A 13,634-nucleotide genomic window follows, 5' to 3' on the forward strand; every position below is an offset into this window, starting at 1 on the left:
ATAACGGAAAAACATCCCAATAAGTGCCCTTTTTGGCGCTAAGGCTGCAGGATTGCAGGAAGGATGTCAGTGAGGCAGGTAGAAAGGAGATCTGGATCTAATTAACTAAACTACTTAAGCAGTGTCAGGGGAAACCGTGTTTTCCCACTGCCACTGCTGGAAATTTAAGAGCTTCTAACGGATTTCAGGTAGTGACGTTTGAATACTGTCGGTGATTTCCAGCCTGTATACTTTTTCAGATCATCAAAATTCATATGTTGAAAATAGTTGATCGAGGTAGCTACTGCTAATGTCGTGGACTTTGGGGAACGAGTTTGGGTGGCTTGTTTTTAATAAAGTATAAAATTTGTTGGTCTAATACCTTGTAAGGAAATGGTGCCACCCTTTTCCCTCGTAAAACAAAGGGCCAGAGGATCTCATGGCTGTCTGGACAGATATGCTCGTAAGCAGTAAACTGGACATAAGGAGGGGTCTTGAGGAAGAGGGAGGATCTTCCAAGGGGCCCATCTCATTGAAGGGTCCTCGTTTTTGGCCAAAAATTCACTATCTGGAGAGAGAGAGCTTCTCCTGATGGTAGAAATTCTATATGACCCGAGTCTCTAGATAGAGCCGACAGTTCAGATACTCTGGCTCCTGAGGCCAGACTTAAAAGAAATAATGTTTTTCCTCAGAGGGTAAGAAATCACATGAGTTGTTATCAGTATCTGAGGCCAGTTTGAGAACATCATTCAAGAACCATGACACTGAGCTAGGTCTCTCTGCTGGTTCTTGAGCTGTTAGATCTATTTTAAAACCTACTGGAATATTTTCTTTAGAGCTGATTTAGTGGTAGTAATAGTACTGGCTGCTAAACCTTTTTCAAATAAGGATCTGAAGAAGGAATAACCAGGTTGGTAGTCATGGTTTGAGATTCGGTTCCCCTCAGAAATTTGGCTAGTTTCTTAACGGCTGAGTCATACTGACGAAGGGTCGATTCTCTTTTATCCGATTCTAGGAATAGGAAGTTTTGAGGATCGATATCTGCATCCCTTTTAGCCATGAACTTCATGAAGTCCATAAAGTTAGGGTTTTGAGAATTCCTGAGGAAGCGAACACAGTCTTCATTTGCACTACTTGAGATAGCCTGGGATTGGGAATCCGTTGAGGTCGGAGACCATCCAGCAGGAGTGGGAACCAGTTGCTCTTGGGCCAATTGGGGGCTACTAGGGCAACTTGTCCCTTGAAAGTCCTAAGTTTGCTCAAAACTTTCAGTAGAAGATTCACTGGAGGAAAGATGTATACTTTCTTCCACTGATTCCAATCTATGGCCATGGCGTCCGTGGCATGAGCCAGAGGGCCAGGTTGGGAGCCACATAGCAAGGAAGCTTGTGGTTCGACTCTGTGGCAAAAAGATCCACCTGAAGTCCCCTGGAACCTGCTGGTAGATCCACAGGAATGAACGCCTGTCCAGAGACACTCCGACTCTAGAGGGACAGAGCGAGACAAGGCATCTGCTATCATGTTCTTCATTCCCACTAGGTGAGTGGAGGACAGGTGCCATTTGTACTTAGCTGCCAGAGATAATATGGCTATCATGACATAGTTTCACATGGCTTGATTTGGAGCCTCCTCTGTTGATGCAGTGCACTACTACTGCGCTGTCTAATACCAGCTGATGTAGATCCCTTGGCTGGCAGAAGTCTTTTCAGTGAGGAATACCGCCATAGCTTCCAAACACATTGATGTGAAGCTGACGGAATTGAAGGGACCAAGTCCCTTGTACTTTTTTGTACTGATAGTTCCTCCCCAGCCGCTTAGTGAAGCATCCGTGTGGATAACTAATGCCGGAGGGGGGAACTGGAGAGGAATTGACTTTGATAAATTCTTGCGGCGGAGTCGTTTGCGAAGTATCGCCGGGATAGCTGACAATTTGTCCCGGGACTTGTTGTTTGCTCTCGAGTGCCAGACACGGTTTATATCTTTTAGTTTTGCCTTCAGCAGAACGTCTGTTATGAGGCAAATTGAAGAGAGCCTAGGATTCTTTCCTGGCTTCTCCTTGATGTGTGTTTGCACTTGAGAAATTGCTTGGTTTGCTTTGGTAATTTCTTTCCTATTGGATGACGGAACTGATAGTGTGTGGGAGTTCAGATCCCACTGAACTGCCGAGCCACTGAAAGCGAGAGTCCGGTGTCAGCCTGGACTTGGTCTTGTTTATCTGGAACCCCAGATGTTCCAGAAATTGTATTACCTTGACCGTTGCTTTGTGGCTTTCCTCGATGCTTGTTGCCCAAACGAGCCAATCGTCCAGATACGCAACTACCATTATCCCCTGGGACCTTAGTTGTTGAACTACTGTCTCTGCAACCTTCGTAAATACCCTGGAGGCCACGTTTAACCCGAAGGGCATTACCTTGAAGGAGAATGCCTGATTCCCTAGCCTGAAACCTAGGTACGGGCGGAAGTGTCTTGCCACTGGGATATGATAGTATGCGTCTGTAAGATCGATAGAGGTGGTGACGGCCCCAACGGGGAAGTAAGGTCCGCACCTGCGAGATAGTCAGCATCTTGAACTTGTCTCAACGAATGAATAAGTTTAGACGGGACAAGTCTAGAATTATTCTTCGTTTGGTGAGCCTTTCTTTGGCATGCTGAACAAGCGACCTTGAAACTTTAAATGCCCTGACTTTTGACACTACTCCTTTCTGAAGGAGCTCTTGGGCATACTCCATCAATTCCGTTGTTGGTTGCTGATAGAAAGTCTTGGATTGGAGGGGACCTTTGGTCCAGCTCCACCCTAGTCCTTTGGACACAATGCTCTGTGCCCAGTTGCTGAACCCCCATCTGTGTCAATAAAGGAAACAGCCTCCCTCCTACCTGAGGGTTCTCACTTGACTTGGGGCAGGTCGAGACCCGCGCCCTCCTCGTAGGTGCTTCCCCCGGCTGGTTGCTCTTCCGCCACCTCTCTGGCGAAATGCACCCCTAGCCCTGCTGCCCCCTCCTGAACCTGTTTAAAAAGGTTGGAAAGCTTGGCCTTCAAACACTGGGTTGAAGGCCGGGGAGACTGCAAAGGAGGTAGAACCCTGGCCCTGAGGAGTCAACAGCAGAAATTGCTGTGAGGCTGGTCCTTTTGAAGGGTGAGGGCTGTGCCACTTGGGAGACTGGCACCGCCTGCACTACCTGTTGTTGTTGGGTAGCCTGGAAAGGCTGGAATTTCCTAGGCTATTTACGGCTTTCTAGCTGAGGAAGTCGACTCCGACTTCCTTTTGCTTGAAAAGCCCCAACGAACCATCAAGCGAACTCTGGTTGAGTCTTGTTGCCTCGTGCTGAACAAAATTGACTATCGATTCTGGGAAAAGATCAACACCCCAGATCGAAGCCGCCAGCAACTTGTTAGGTTCATGGCAGATGGTGGCTTCCTGCAGAACGTGTTTTCTACAGTTACGCCTTGCCACAACAAAGTCGTACAAGTCACATTGTACCGTATGCAGATGTGACTTGGCTATCAGCTTAAACAGAGGCTCGTTACCATAAGTCATGGGGTCCGAAACCTCTGTCATAACCAGGGTATTGAGAGACCTCCCTAACCTGGTTCTAGTATCAAACTCAGCCTGGATAAGATTGTCCGGGAGCCTGGGGAGCCTTTCGCTGAATTGTGTTATTGCACAATCCGGCTTTAGCTTCCCTATCGTAAAGGTGGCTGGAAGATCTGCCCAAAGATCTTCCGTACCTGGGAGGAGGAGAGAGTGGGCTCCGTTTCCCGGAGCTGAGGCATCGGTTTCATCCCTCATTGCGGCCTGTAGAGTTAACTCCGCCACTTTTGTGGTGAACGGAAAGGGGGTCTCTCCGTCCACCACAAAAATGGTAAAGGCGCTCTTGAAGGCTTGCATCCTGGTGTTGATGCACTCTCATTCTTCTAGGCTCCTCAGCCAATCTCGCTGAGCCTGATCCCAACCGAAGAATACGATCTCTTTAGGGATCTTATCCTCCCTCCTCATAGCTGCCTCCGTAAGGCGGGCGTAACCAATGAAGGGGGGTTGCAAGTCAGCTGGGTGGAACTCGAGCCTCCTCAAGCCTTCGAGTACCACAATCCGCCAAAGTTTAGCATCCCGTCCTTAAAGGGGGCATAGGACGAGATCCTCCAAGGATTGCTTGCCGTAGTAAGGAGGGAGGGTGTTGTAGTCTGGCATGGCTTGAGCAGCCACACCGGGCTGGGGAGAACTGCCATTGGGTTCTCCCGGAGACCTGCAATCAGGTTCTCCTGACTGGCCAGCCTTTCCGAAATGATCCGGATCGACTGGCTGACTCCTCGAAGGAAGATGAGATGTGGGAAAGCATCTCCTGAAACTTATCTTGGACTAAGTTTCCAACTAGGCTCCCCATTTGCTGCATGATGTTTCCAGTGAAGGCCTCCGAGTCAAAGGAACTAGGTTCCTGCTTCCTCCGGAGTCTTAGGGGCGCGTCCCCGAAGAGGTCGAAGGCAACAGGTCAGACAGGAGCTGAGCCTTGTCCTCGACGACTTACCTCTGGACCCTTTAGAGTGAGAAAGACGACGATTTGGGCTTCTCTGCTCCGGGATGGTGAGCCGGAGTCTTATGAGAAGCACTAGGCGCTGTCTTCTTAGGCAGCGTCTTCTCAAGGGTCTTTGTTTCCCGCTTTCCCTTAACTTTAGGGATATGCTTGGGTGGACTTCGGTCTAACCGAAAGTTCACTCTCCGAAAATCCTTGGAAGGAAGAGGTAGAAGGGATAGGGGAAGACGATCCAGAATGACCCAAGGGTAGCCCTTGAACCCCTAGCAAACCTGCCTCATCTAACGTCTACTGTTTCCCTACCGCCATGGGCTCGAGGTCCAAATTGATAGTTGCCACGTCGTCAATGATCTCTGAGTTGCCAGGGTTCACCAAGGCTTGAGCCACCTGATGTTGGATGGTGGCGATGTACAGGGTCGCCGCTTTCGGGTCAATGTAGGAGGTCGTCTTTTCCCCCGCCGGTTGGGGAAGATCAGAGCAGCCATCTTCTTGTCGAGGATGTAGGGCTGCCCCCCCTTGGTGACGTACCTCCCGAACCCGCCGACCCAGGCTTCCAAGGTGGTTGTCGCGGAGTCCCTGACGGCTTGAGCAGGCCTGGTAACAGAGAAGATTAGTATAAATACTAAGCTAGGAAGACTAAAATTATATGCTTATATATAGATATATCACTTATTAGGACTGTATACATATAGGCCAAATTACATAACAACAGTTGTTCCTCCGGAACGGTACTTACTCCGGAGGTAACCTGATCTACAGGTCATAACAAATAGAGCAACTCTCGTGGTGCCAGACCGCTATGCCGCCGTAGCGAATAGCGCAGACAGCATGGGTCTGGTAGACCTCGTGCCCACAGGGGTCCTGCAGGACAGCATTACATCCAGATTCCTGGCAATGGGTGGCCTGTAATTGAACAGATACATGATGAATCGACACTGACTAATTGTTGGACTAAGTCCAGGAAGTGATATATTATGACACCGGAGGATACCGGAGTGATTGACATAGGGATTAGCCTCCACTTGCTCTCCTGGCGTGAGTGGTGGGTGTCCGATAGAGCTGGTAGACTAGTTTCAGTACGATTCCTGTGTTACCGGAATAAGGAGATTCACCAAACCAGTTACCTGCCTATACGCCGGAGCGAGGAGTACGAGGACAGCGGGGAGGAGCATGGGGAGGCTAGTAAAAAAACCAGTCGGGGGAGCGTAGCTCTGCCGTAATAAATACTCGCAGGCAGGAGGAGAACCCGGATGGTGAGCGGGAACTCCGCCGGCTTAGCGAAAACAGAATAACAAATAATAACAAAACAATAAAATGTAGAATAAGGCAATATGTGAAAAGGCGCATGCGGCGGGTCTTCTCTCAGTCACCACACCTAAAGACTGGTGGAGCCAAGGGGACCCACTGCCAGCAGTGGTGGGGGATGGTGGTGACTCGGGGTGAGAGAGAGCTGATCGCAAACCGAGGAGGTCCGAGCACAGCCGAGCCAGGTGGCCAGCCAAGCCCGATCGCACGGGAGACCCTCCCTGGAACCGAGGGGTGGGAGCGGTAAAGGCTGAGCCAGCCTTGGATGTCCCCCTGCCAACTCCCGTATCCCCCCATGTAGAGGGGGAAGAAGGGAGGAGCTCGGATGGTTGCCATGGGCAACGTGAGCGAGCGGTACTGCCCGCCCATGGGGGGTGGGGGGAGGAAGCGTGGGAACAGTAGCCGGGTGGCTCATGGCAATCGCCTGGTCTCGCCGTGAACGTGGTAAGACCACGCGGTAAGACAGGCCAGGCGGTGTGAGGTGGCCTAGGCTACTCTAACCGTCTCAAGCATGCATAAATAGCCTAATGCAACACGAGGAAGAGAAGATAATAAACAGATAGAGAGAAAGCAACGTCCTGGAGAAGCTAGGCTAGCCAACCCAGAAGGGAGGGCTCCGAACAACTCGGGAGCTGGCTCTGCCAATATGTAAGAATGGAGGGCAGCAGCCAGGGTGGCAGACTAAAAGAAAAGGACAGGAATGTCCTAAAGGAGCCTAAACAGACCTAAAAAACAAAGGAACATGCATGCATGAACACTGAGCTAAGGAGCGATGTAGGCTACGAGCTCAACCAAGCTAGAAATCCCCGTGAAAGCTAGTAAAAGCACAATAATGTAAAATCTTGCACAACGCACAAAAATGTAGGTATATATACTGCTAAATTCAAGCTACAAACGGTATGGGAGACCGAAGAAGCATGAAATAATAAAACACGTGGGACGAGCCGCCTTGAGACGGACTCTATAACCAGGCCGAGGAGGGCATCGTCTTAAAACCTAAATAAAAACGGTTAAACGGGTCCCTGGCTGGCTAAAATTAAGTGAAACACGTTTAGAAGTACTTAACTTAGCTGCGGCGATGGCTTGGAGTTCCATGGTGATAGGATAAATCCAAAAAAGAGAGCACAAAACACAGCAAGAAAAAACACATGCATGCAAGATGGTGCTAACGGAAAGGATGACCGCTAGAGGCGCTCGTGATGGCGTTGGGAGCGCTTGTAGTAGTAGTAGCTGGTGCGGGCCTTGTGTCGGCCCTCTCAAGTAGGGGGGGGATTTTGTAGAAGGATGGATCTAAATGGTAAGAGACCCATGGTAGTGGTTTTACTCGCCCCAGAAACCATACCGACACCTTTTTATATAAGGTGTGAGCGAGTCAGAATACCCTGACATTCCATTTTAGTTTTTTCTCTGGTAATGTTAGTAATATTTACCTTAGAAATGTGTGCTAAAAGGACCATTTCACGAAGCGACACGGGCTGAGTCCAGAAATTATAAAATGAATGGAGGAAAAAAAACTAGGTAGGAGTATTTTATGTGGCAATCTAACCACGGAAATGGTATTTTCAGATTCGGAATCACTGATCACTGGTGTTGCGGTCTAGGTGAACGAGGGTGTTGAGGAGGCGTATTGATAAGGAGGTTTTTATGAAAATGTTACCTCACATAGCAATATTAAGACTAATTTACAATAAAAAAAATTTAACGTGTTGACTTGAATATAGGCCTAGAAATACAGGAAATTCTTGAAATAAACACTAATGATTACTAATACATTTGCACTTGATGATTACATTATGTCTCATGCATCCAAAATGTATACAACAATGAATGTGACACTATAATTCCTCATTTTACCTGGTGTAGTTCCTTATGCAGCAATGGATTTTCCCAAGAGATATGGATGCAAATGTTTTCTTGTCAAGAAGTCATCCTAAATCAGCAGTCCAATCCTTCATCTAAATATTATTAGGCAAATTCAGCTGGAGGTCACAATGTCTGACTATTAAGTATGTTTTTTGCTGTTGTCCTATGATGGATCCCATTTCATGTAATCAACATCTCATCAAGCTGTCGGCATACAAAGCTGCAGCTGATGCTTTGTGATGATTGCGTTGGTGAATAGGTGTTGTTAGCAGTCTTACAATTCTAAGGTCCTCAGCAGTGTAGTTTTCCCAAATAGCCCTGGTCCCGGTACGATCTTCAAGAGTATACTAGTACTCATTCTGCCACCTCTTGAGCCAGCAATAAATAGTTGATCTGGAAAGCCCAACCTCTGCTACAATTTCCGTCGGTAATAAACACTTTCATGCATTCCAACTGTCATCCCTCTCAAAGTAAGGTTCTTAAAATAATATTATTGTACAATGAAACGTCAGATCATTGACGATGTGAGATTTTCAATTTACAATTACATATCAGTAGCTGGCGAGTTCCGTCGATTTACTTAACCAAATATCTGACTAAACAAAATGCAGAAAACTGGACACAACTCCAGAATGAAAATCACCCTCATTACAACACACAAGGATTTATATACATACTGTATATCCAGAAAGTTTTACTATTGTAGAGGGTTACATGTCGCCATCACCGTTAATTTGTCTCATCTTCTGTGAAGCCAGCTGTACACTGGAACTGATATGATTTGTGTACACTGTATTTAAACCCATTACTACTTCTATGTACAGTTTCCCTCCAAGTATTTCAATACACCTACCTTCACCCAATAGTTACTTTTACCTTTTCCAACGTGAATGCATCTTCATATTGTAAAAACAGTCGTGACTGGCTGGAGCAATTATGTACCATGTTTCTAATTTGCATTTTCTCTTTTTTCGTGAATCGCTTTATATAATGGGCTTTATGATAATACTAATACATTTACAAAGAAATGAACTACATAAAATATAAAAAAGAGTAAGTTATTTGATACTAGCTCTAAATTAACAGGCAAAGCAAAAAATGGTACGTATTCGGTCTTTGGCCATACATCGCAAACTTCCACCCACACACTGTTGTCGATGAAGTCTGCCAAAGCCAGTAACTCATCTTGAATTGCTTTGTCTTAATTCTTGATAGCTTGAGACTCACAGACCACCAGAAATATTATTTGTCTGTTACTATGATTCAGTTTCAGTGTGTTCATAGAGAACATGCAGGAGGTTTGTTATAGAGCGAATTCAAATATGGATAATTCTATATAATGATAACTCATATAGACTATCATGGCTCTTAACGAAAACATGCATACTCATTCTTACTTTATTCGGGAATAACACCAAAAGAAATTGATTTAACTTATAAAATTTCTTAGTGAACTTCTTGCAATGTTTACCAATTACAGCCTTAAGAGACCTACAAGATTATATGTCAAGACACATGTCATTATGAAAAGCTCAAATGAAATTGCTTCCAGAACAATTGCAATTTTGAATGTGCAACAATATTGTCATGACTTATGCCTAGTGATGGCATATAAATGTGAGAGGTCTGAGTTATATTTGATGTAATGGCTTATCAGTGTTATACCTACTTGCCTTCATTTCTTAAGAAAGCGGATAAGAATTGTTTTGATAAGTTATATAGTTTGCATAATAATGACTGCGTGATAAGTCTTATTATGTTGTCGATTCTTCGTTGGTGGCTAAAGATTTTTTTTTTCGTGTGGTTATGTTTATACTTGAAAACTATACTTGCCTAAATCCGAGTAATATAGTCAGAAGATATATTGGCATTAGTAACCTAGTTACTCTGATGAAGAAAAAATGAGGTAATATAATAAACAAGTGATGTGTTATGTCCTGTAATTGGTATCAACCCCATATATCAATAGGAGTGTGATGTTGTGTGTAAGTTAAAGGGGTACTATTGTTGAAGGAATGTAACATCGTATTGAAAATCTTTCAATTTCTGGGGCTGAAAAATCCAAGTCAGTGACACCTTGAGTTGCCTAATAACAGTCAATTATTTTGGTGGGAACCATTGGATAGATAATAAGGAATAAATTCCTTTGTTTAATAGCCATTATTTTGGGCTTTCTGTATCTTTTACCCAACAAAAAAGAGTTATTTATGCAAAAAATACAGATAATTTGATCATAACATTTATTTTTGTCTACCTGAAACATGCTTTCTGTACATGAGAGGTTGGTGGGGGGGGGGGGGGATGCTGTCAAATGGGGACTCATGAAGTTCAAGACTATGCAGCTGAGGGTTACTGGAAACTTGTTTGCAAGTTGAATGTCAGGATGATTCATGACAAATTGACTGAAACAGGTTTAGTAGTCATTCATCCAAGTTCATAATCTATAGAACTTTACAATGTAGGCTGTCTCTTATGTGTAATTCTACTAAAACTCTAAATAGATTTTTTTTACTTTAATCAAAGATGCATGAATAAATATCCAGTTTGAATTACCCTTTCCTAATGAATCAGCAGAAGGAACTGAGCGAGATGCTAGAGTGTAATTTCCTATAGAAGGAACAACTTCATTAGTATGTTGTAAAGCAAATGCAATGGGGTTATAATTTTCAGCAGTCTTTGAATTTTTCCTACATGTATTAGGGCTTGTGCCTTGTATGATAAGGCGCCCTATGAGGTAATGTTAGACTTGCGATAATCTATACGCTAAGTCGGTTGGTATTGCACTTCCATCTTCAATGGAGTGTCTTGGGGTTTGTAGATCACTTACGAAGTCGGTACTATCTTGTTGGTTATTACGACGATGTGTTAAACTCATGGTTCGGTGAGGGGAGGTTCTTGTAGAAAACACGAAGTATAAAAATAGATATATATTCTTCTGAAGTTTTACATGGTGAAGATCAGGTATGATTGTACAAGTCTTCTAATAACGATAGCTTGATCGCTTCTGCCAATGATGATGGCTAATCCTATTCCTCTACATGATAAAGCTTAGGTAAAGAGGTACAGGTCTTCTAATGACGATAGCTAACTCTGTTCTGCCTGTCTACATCTGTTACAAGTTATGAAAGAACAGACAGTAGTTTTCGAACATATGAAACATTACTATCAGATGACATAGTTACATACGAACACAATCAAATGAGACACGCTACAGATCACGTAGGCCGTTTTGAATTATAGGTCGGGGTAGTTGTCTCAAGCAGGGAGCTTGGACTAATGTTTTATATACAATTGAATGACTACAGGTGACGGCATGTTATCTTAGCCTACATACTTATTGTATACGTCATCTTTAGCGTCTCTAGTCTGATCACATTCCTGCAAGCAATCTTTTATATATATGGACTAACATTCCATATTTTAATATGTAAACACTTACATCAGCTCGGTCAGCTACCAAAACCAACCACTGAATATTACTCAAACTTGACTTGCATTTGACTTATAGGAGTGTGATACAGCACTATGTGATATATATATATAAGAAAAGAAAAAATTCATGGTGTACATGAATTGATTCAAGTAATAAAATATAAAACAATGATATTGGTAAATAATAGTGATCACGTGATATATAATGATACAGTTTTCACTTCATCTCATTAAGATACATATGCTACAGAAAATACTAATTGACTTCTGACAATTGCATAAGAATGAAGATTAACATGATAAAAAAATCATATTTTAACTGATAAAAAAGTTTCATATGATGAATTGATAAAATGATTAATGTTTATGCTGATTGATTCGTTGCTTTTTATGCTAACTGTTATATATCTGCGGATATTGTTAAGATAAAAGGTAACTTATTGATTATAGGCTACCTGATTTGTTATACATATGTATATGGATTCATATAATTATGATTGATATATGTGCACTTTAAATAGATTCCTATTGCGTACACGCAAAGATATATTTAGATTCAGTTATTTATGATCATTTATATAAGAGATTCCTATTGCGTACACGCAAAAAATATATTTCGATTCTGTTATTTATGATCATTTATATATAGGACATGATACTTTATATATATAGGATACATGACCGAGGTTATACTACTTCACATTTAACACTAGGCGTTCGAACAACTTTTCGTCCATTACACAGTTCCAGACAACCACCTATAGCCAATGAAACGGCCTATTTCACAGGGTTAAAACAAGGGGAAAATTTGCCTGGGCGGGTCCAACGTTCTATTTTTGCGCTCATACTTATTCTCTGCATCCTAAGCTACACGATTACGTTCGCGATGAATAGATCATCCCAGCACGAGTCCTTCGCCAGCAAAGTAGAGTTGAATATCCTTCGGTCGTAATTGTCGGAAGTATGTCCCTTTCGTAGTCGATTCCGACAGGCGCCGGAGCATTCCGCATTAAAAGGAGATTAACGACGAGATACGGTGTCGGTCGAGATTAACGACGAGATACGGTGTCGGTCGAAGAAGTCCAAGAAATTCCTTTCACATTGTAGGCGGTTGTTACTTGACTGTAGTCATCCGCAGCGACGAACGTTTTTTGAAGTTTGCGATGTGAAACTCTCGTACTGCAGGATACTGTAACCAGGTTCCATTAATCAGCCTGCAAGTGAAATTATACTTGTCACAAGGGCAGAGTAAATTCAGACAACATCCAAATACGGGAGGGGAGAGAGCCATTTAGACCAGACTTAACCCACATGAATTCGCTGATATTTAGGAATTCAAAAGAGTCCGCTGTACAAACTTTTTTTATCCATGACATTAACAATGAGTGAACCTATCCAGGTCTATGAGGACTGTAAAAAACATCCATAATTATAAAAAATAAACAGATATTCAATACGAATCCCAAAGAAAATTCGATATTACTGGTAGTAAGTTACTAGACAAAGAAGTGTGAAACGGAGCTATTTGTAAGATTGCCAGGCAACATAAGAGTCAAAGAGAATATTAATCATGATTCTATGTGCCCTAACAACAAAAATTTCATATTCAAGTTTCCCGCGCGCATCCTCTGAGATAAATTTTAAAAACATTATTAATAGGTAGGAGATGCAACGAAAAAACCCACTATGTAACTAATTTCTAAATAAACTTTGGTTTTTCAAGAAAATGTGACATTTTCCCATGAATGTTTTACTTGGATTGCAATAGGCTAATGTTGCAAGTAAATATATCATATACATCTTGATACTTCTAAATGTCTATGAGGTTCAGAAAAAATTAATCCATTTTGTTGTTATAGAAATCCTATTTGCTATTTTGTTATTAATTTAGGGACACGTCTGCCTCGCCCATGAGATGTTCGGGCTAAGTATTCCTTTCTCCAGTCAATCGCCTTCGCAAGCAGAGACGACACACAGATGAAGCCTGTGCAAGCAGATTATTGAGGTTAAAAGGAACAAATGCTGATACGGCAATGATGACGTCGTCACTTGGCAGGAGATTGCTCTCAGCCAGCTAAGAGTTACGTTACTTGCTGTAATAAATACGACTTTAGGATAAATTTATTATCTTTTAATACTCGACACACACGAAAAGATTGTCTGAAAAAAAAAAACAGTACCAAAATTGAACAATATATTAGTTTCATGTTGGAAATCTGCATAATTGTAATTATGTTAAATTAAATATTCCTTATTCAAACTATATGAAAAAGGTTTCCATACAAATTCTATATATATTATTAGCCCTGTATAAGATTCATATAGGATTATTTCATAGATAACATTTTCACTTCTAGACTTCCTGACTTTAAAATTTCTTTTATTTTATTTTATTTTTTATTTATTTATATTTAATTTAGGATTATTATTATTTTTTTTTTTTTCATTGACTACGAATGATAAATCACCGGGACAGACAATATGTCAGTAGATTTTGGATATGTGTTTGAACTTTTAGCTTATTTGTC

General features: G+C 42.6%; 1 long non-coding RNA gene across 1 annotated transcript in view; it reads right to left on the reverse strand.

Moving 5' to 3' along the window:
- Positions 1-7,985: 7,985 nt before the first annotated feature.
- Positions 7,986-13,634, reverse strand: part of LOC135206606 (uncharacterized) — a 281,540-nt gene continuing 275,891 nt past the window's right edge. The window contains exon 4 of the long non-coding RNA XR_010312798.1: positions 7,986-8,067. This is a non-coding gene — a long non-coding RNA (uncharacterized LOC135206606). The remainder of the gene's footprint in view (positions 8,068-13,634) is intronic.

This window comes from Macrobrachium nipponense, chromosome 31 (assembly GCF_015104395.2).
Source record: "Macrobrachium nipponense isolate FS-2020 chromosome 31, ASM1510439v2, whole genome shotgun sequence".
Taxonomy (NCBI): Eukaryota; Metazoa; Arthropoda; class Malacostraca; order Decapoda; family Palaemonidae; genus Macrobrachium; species Macrobrachium nipponense.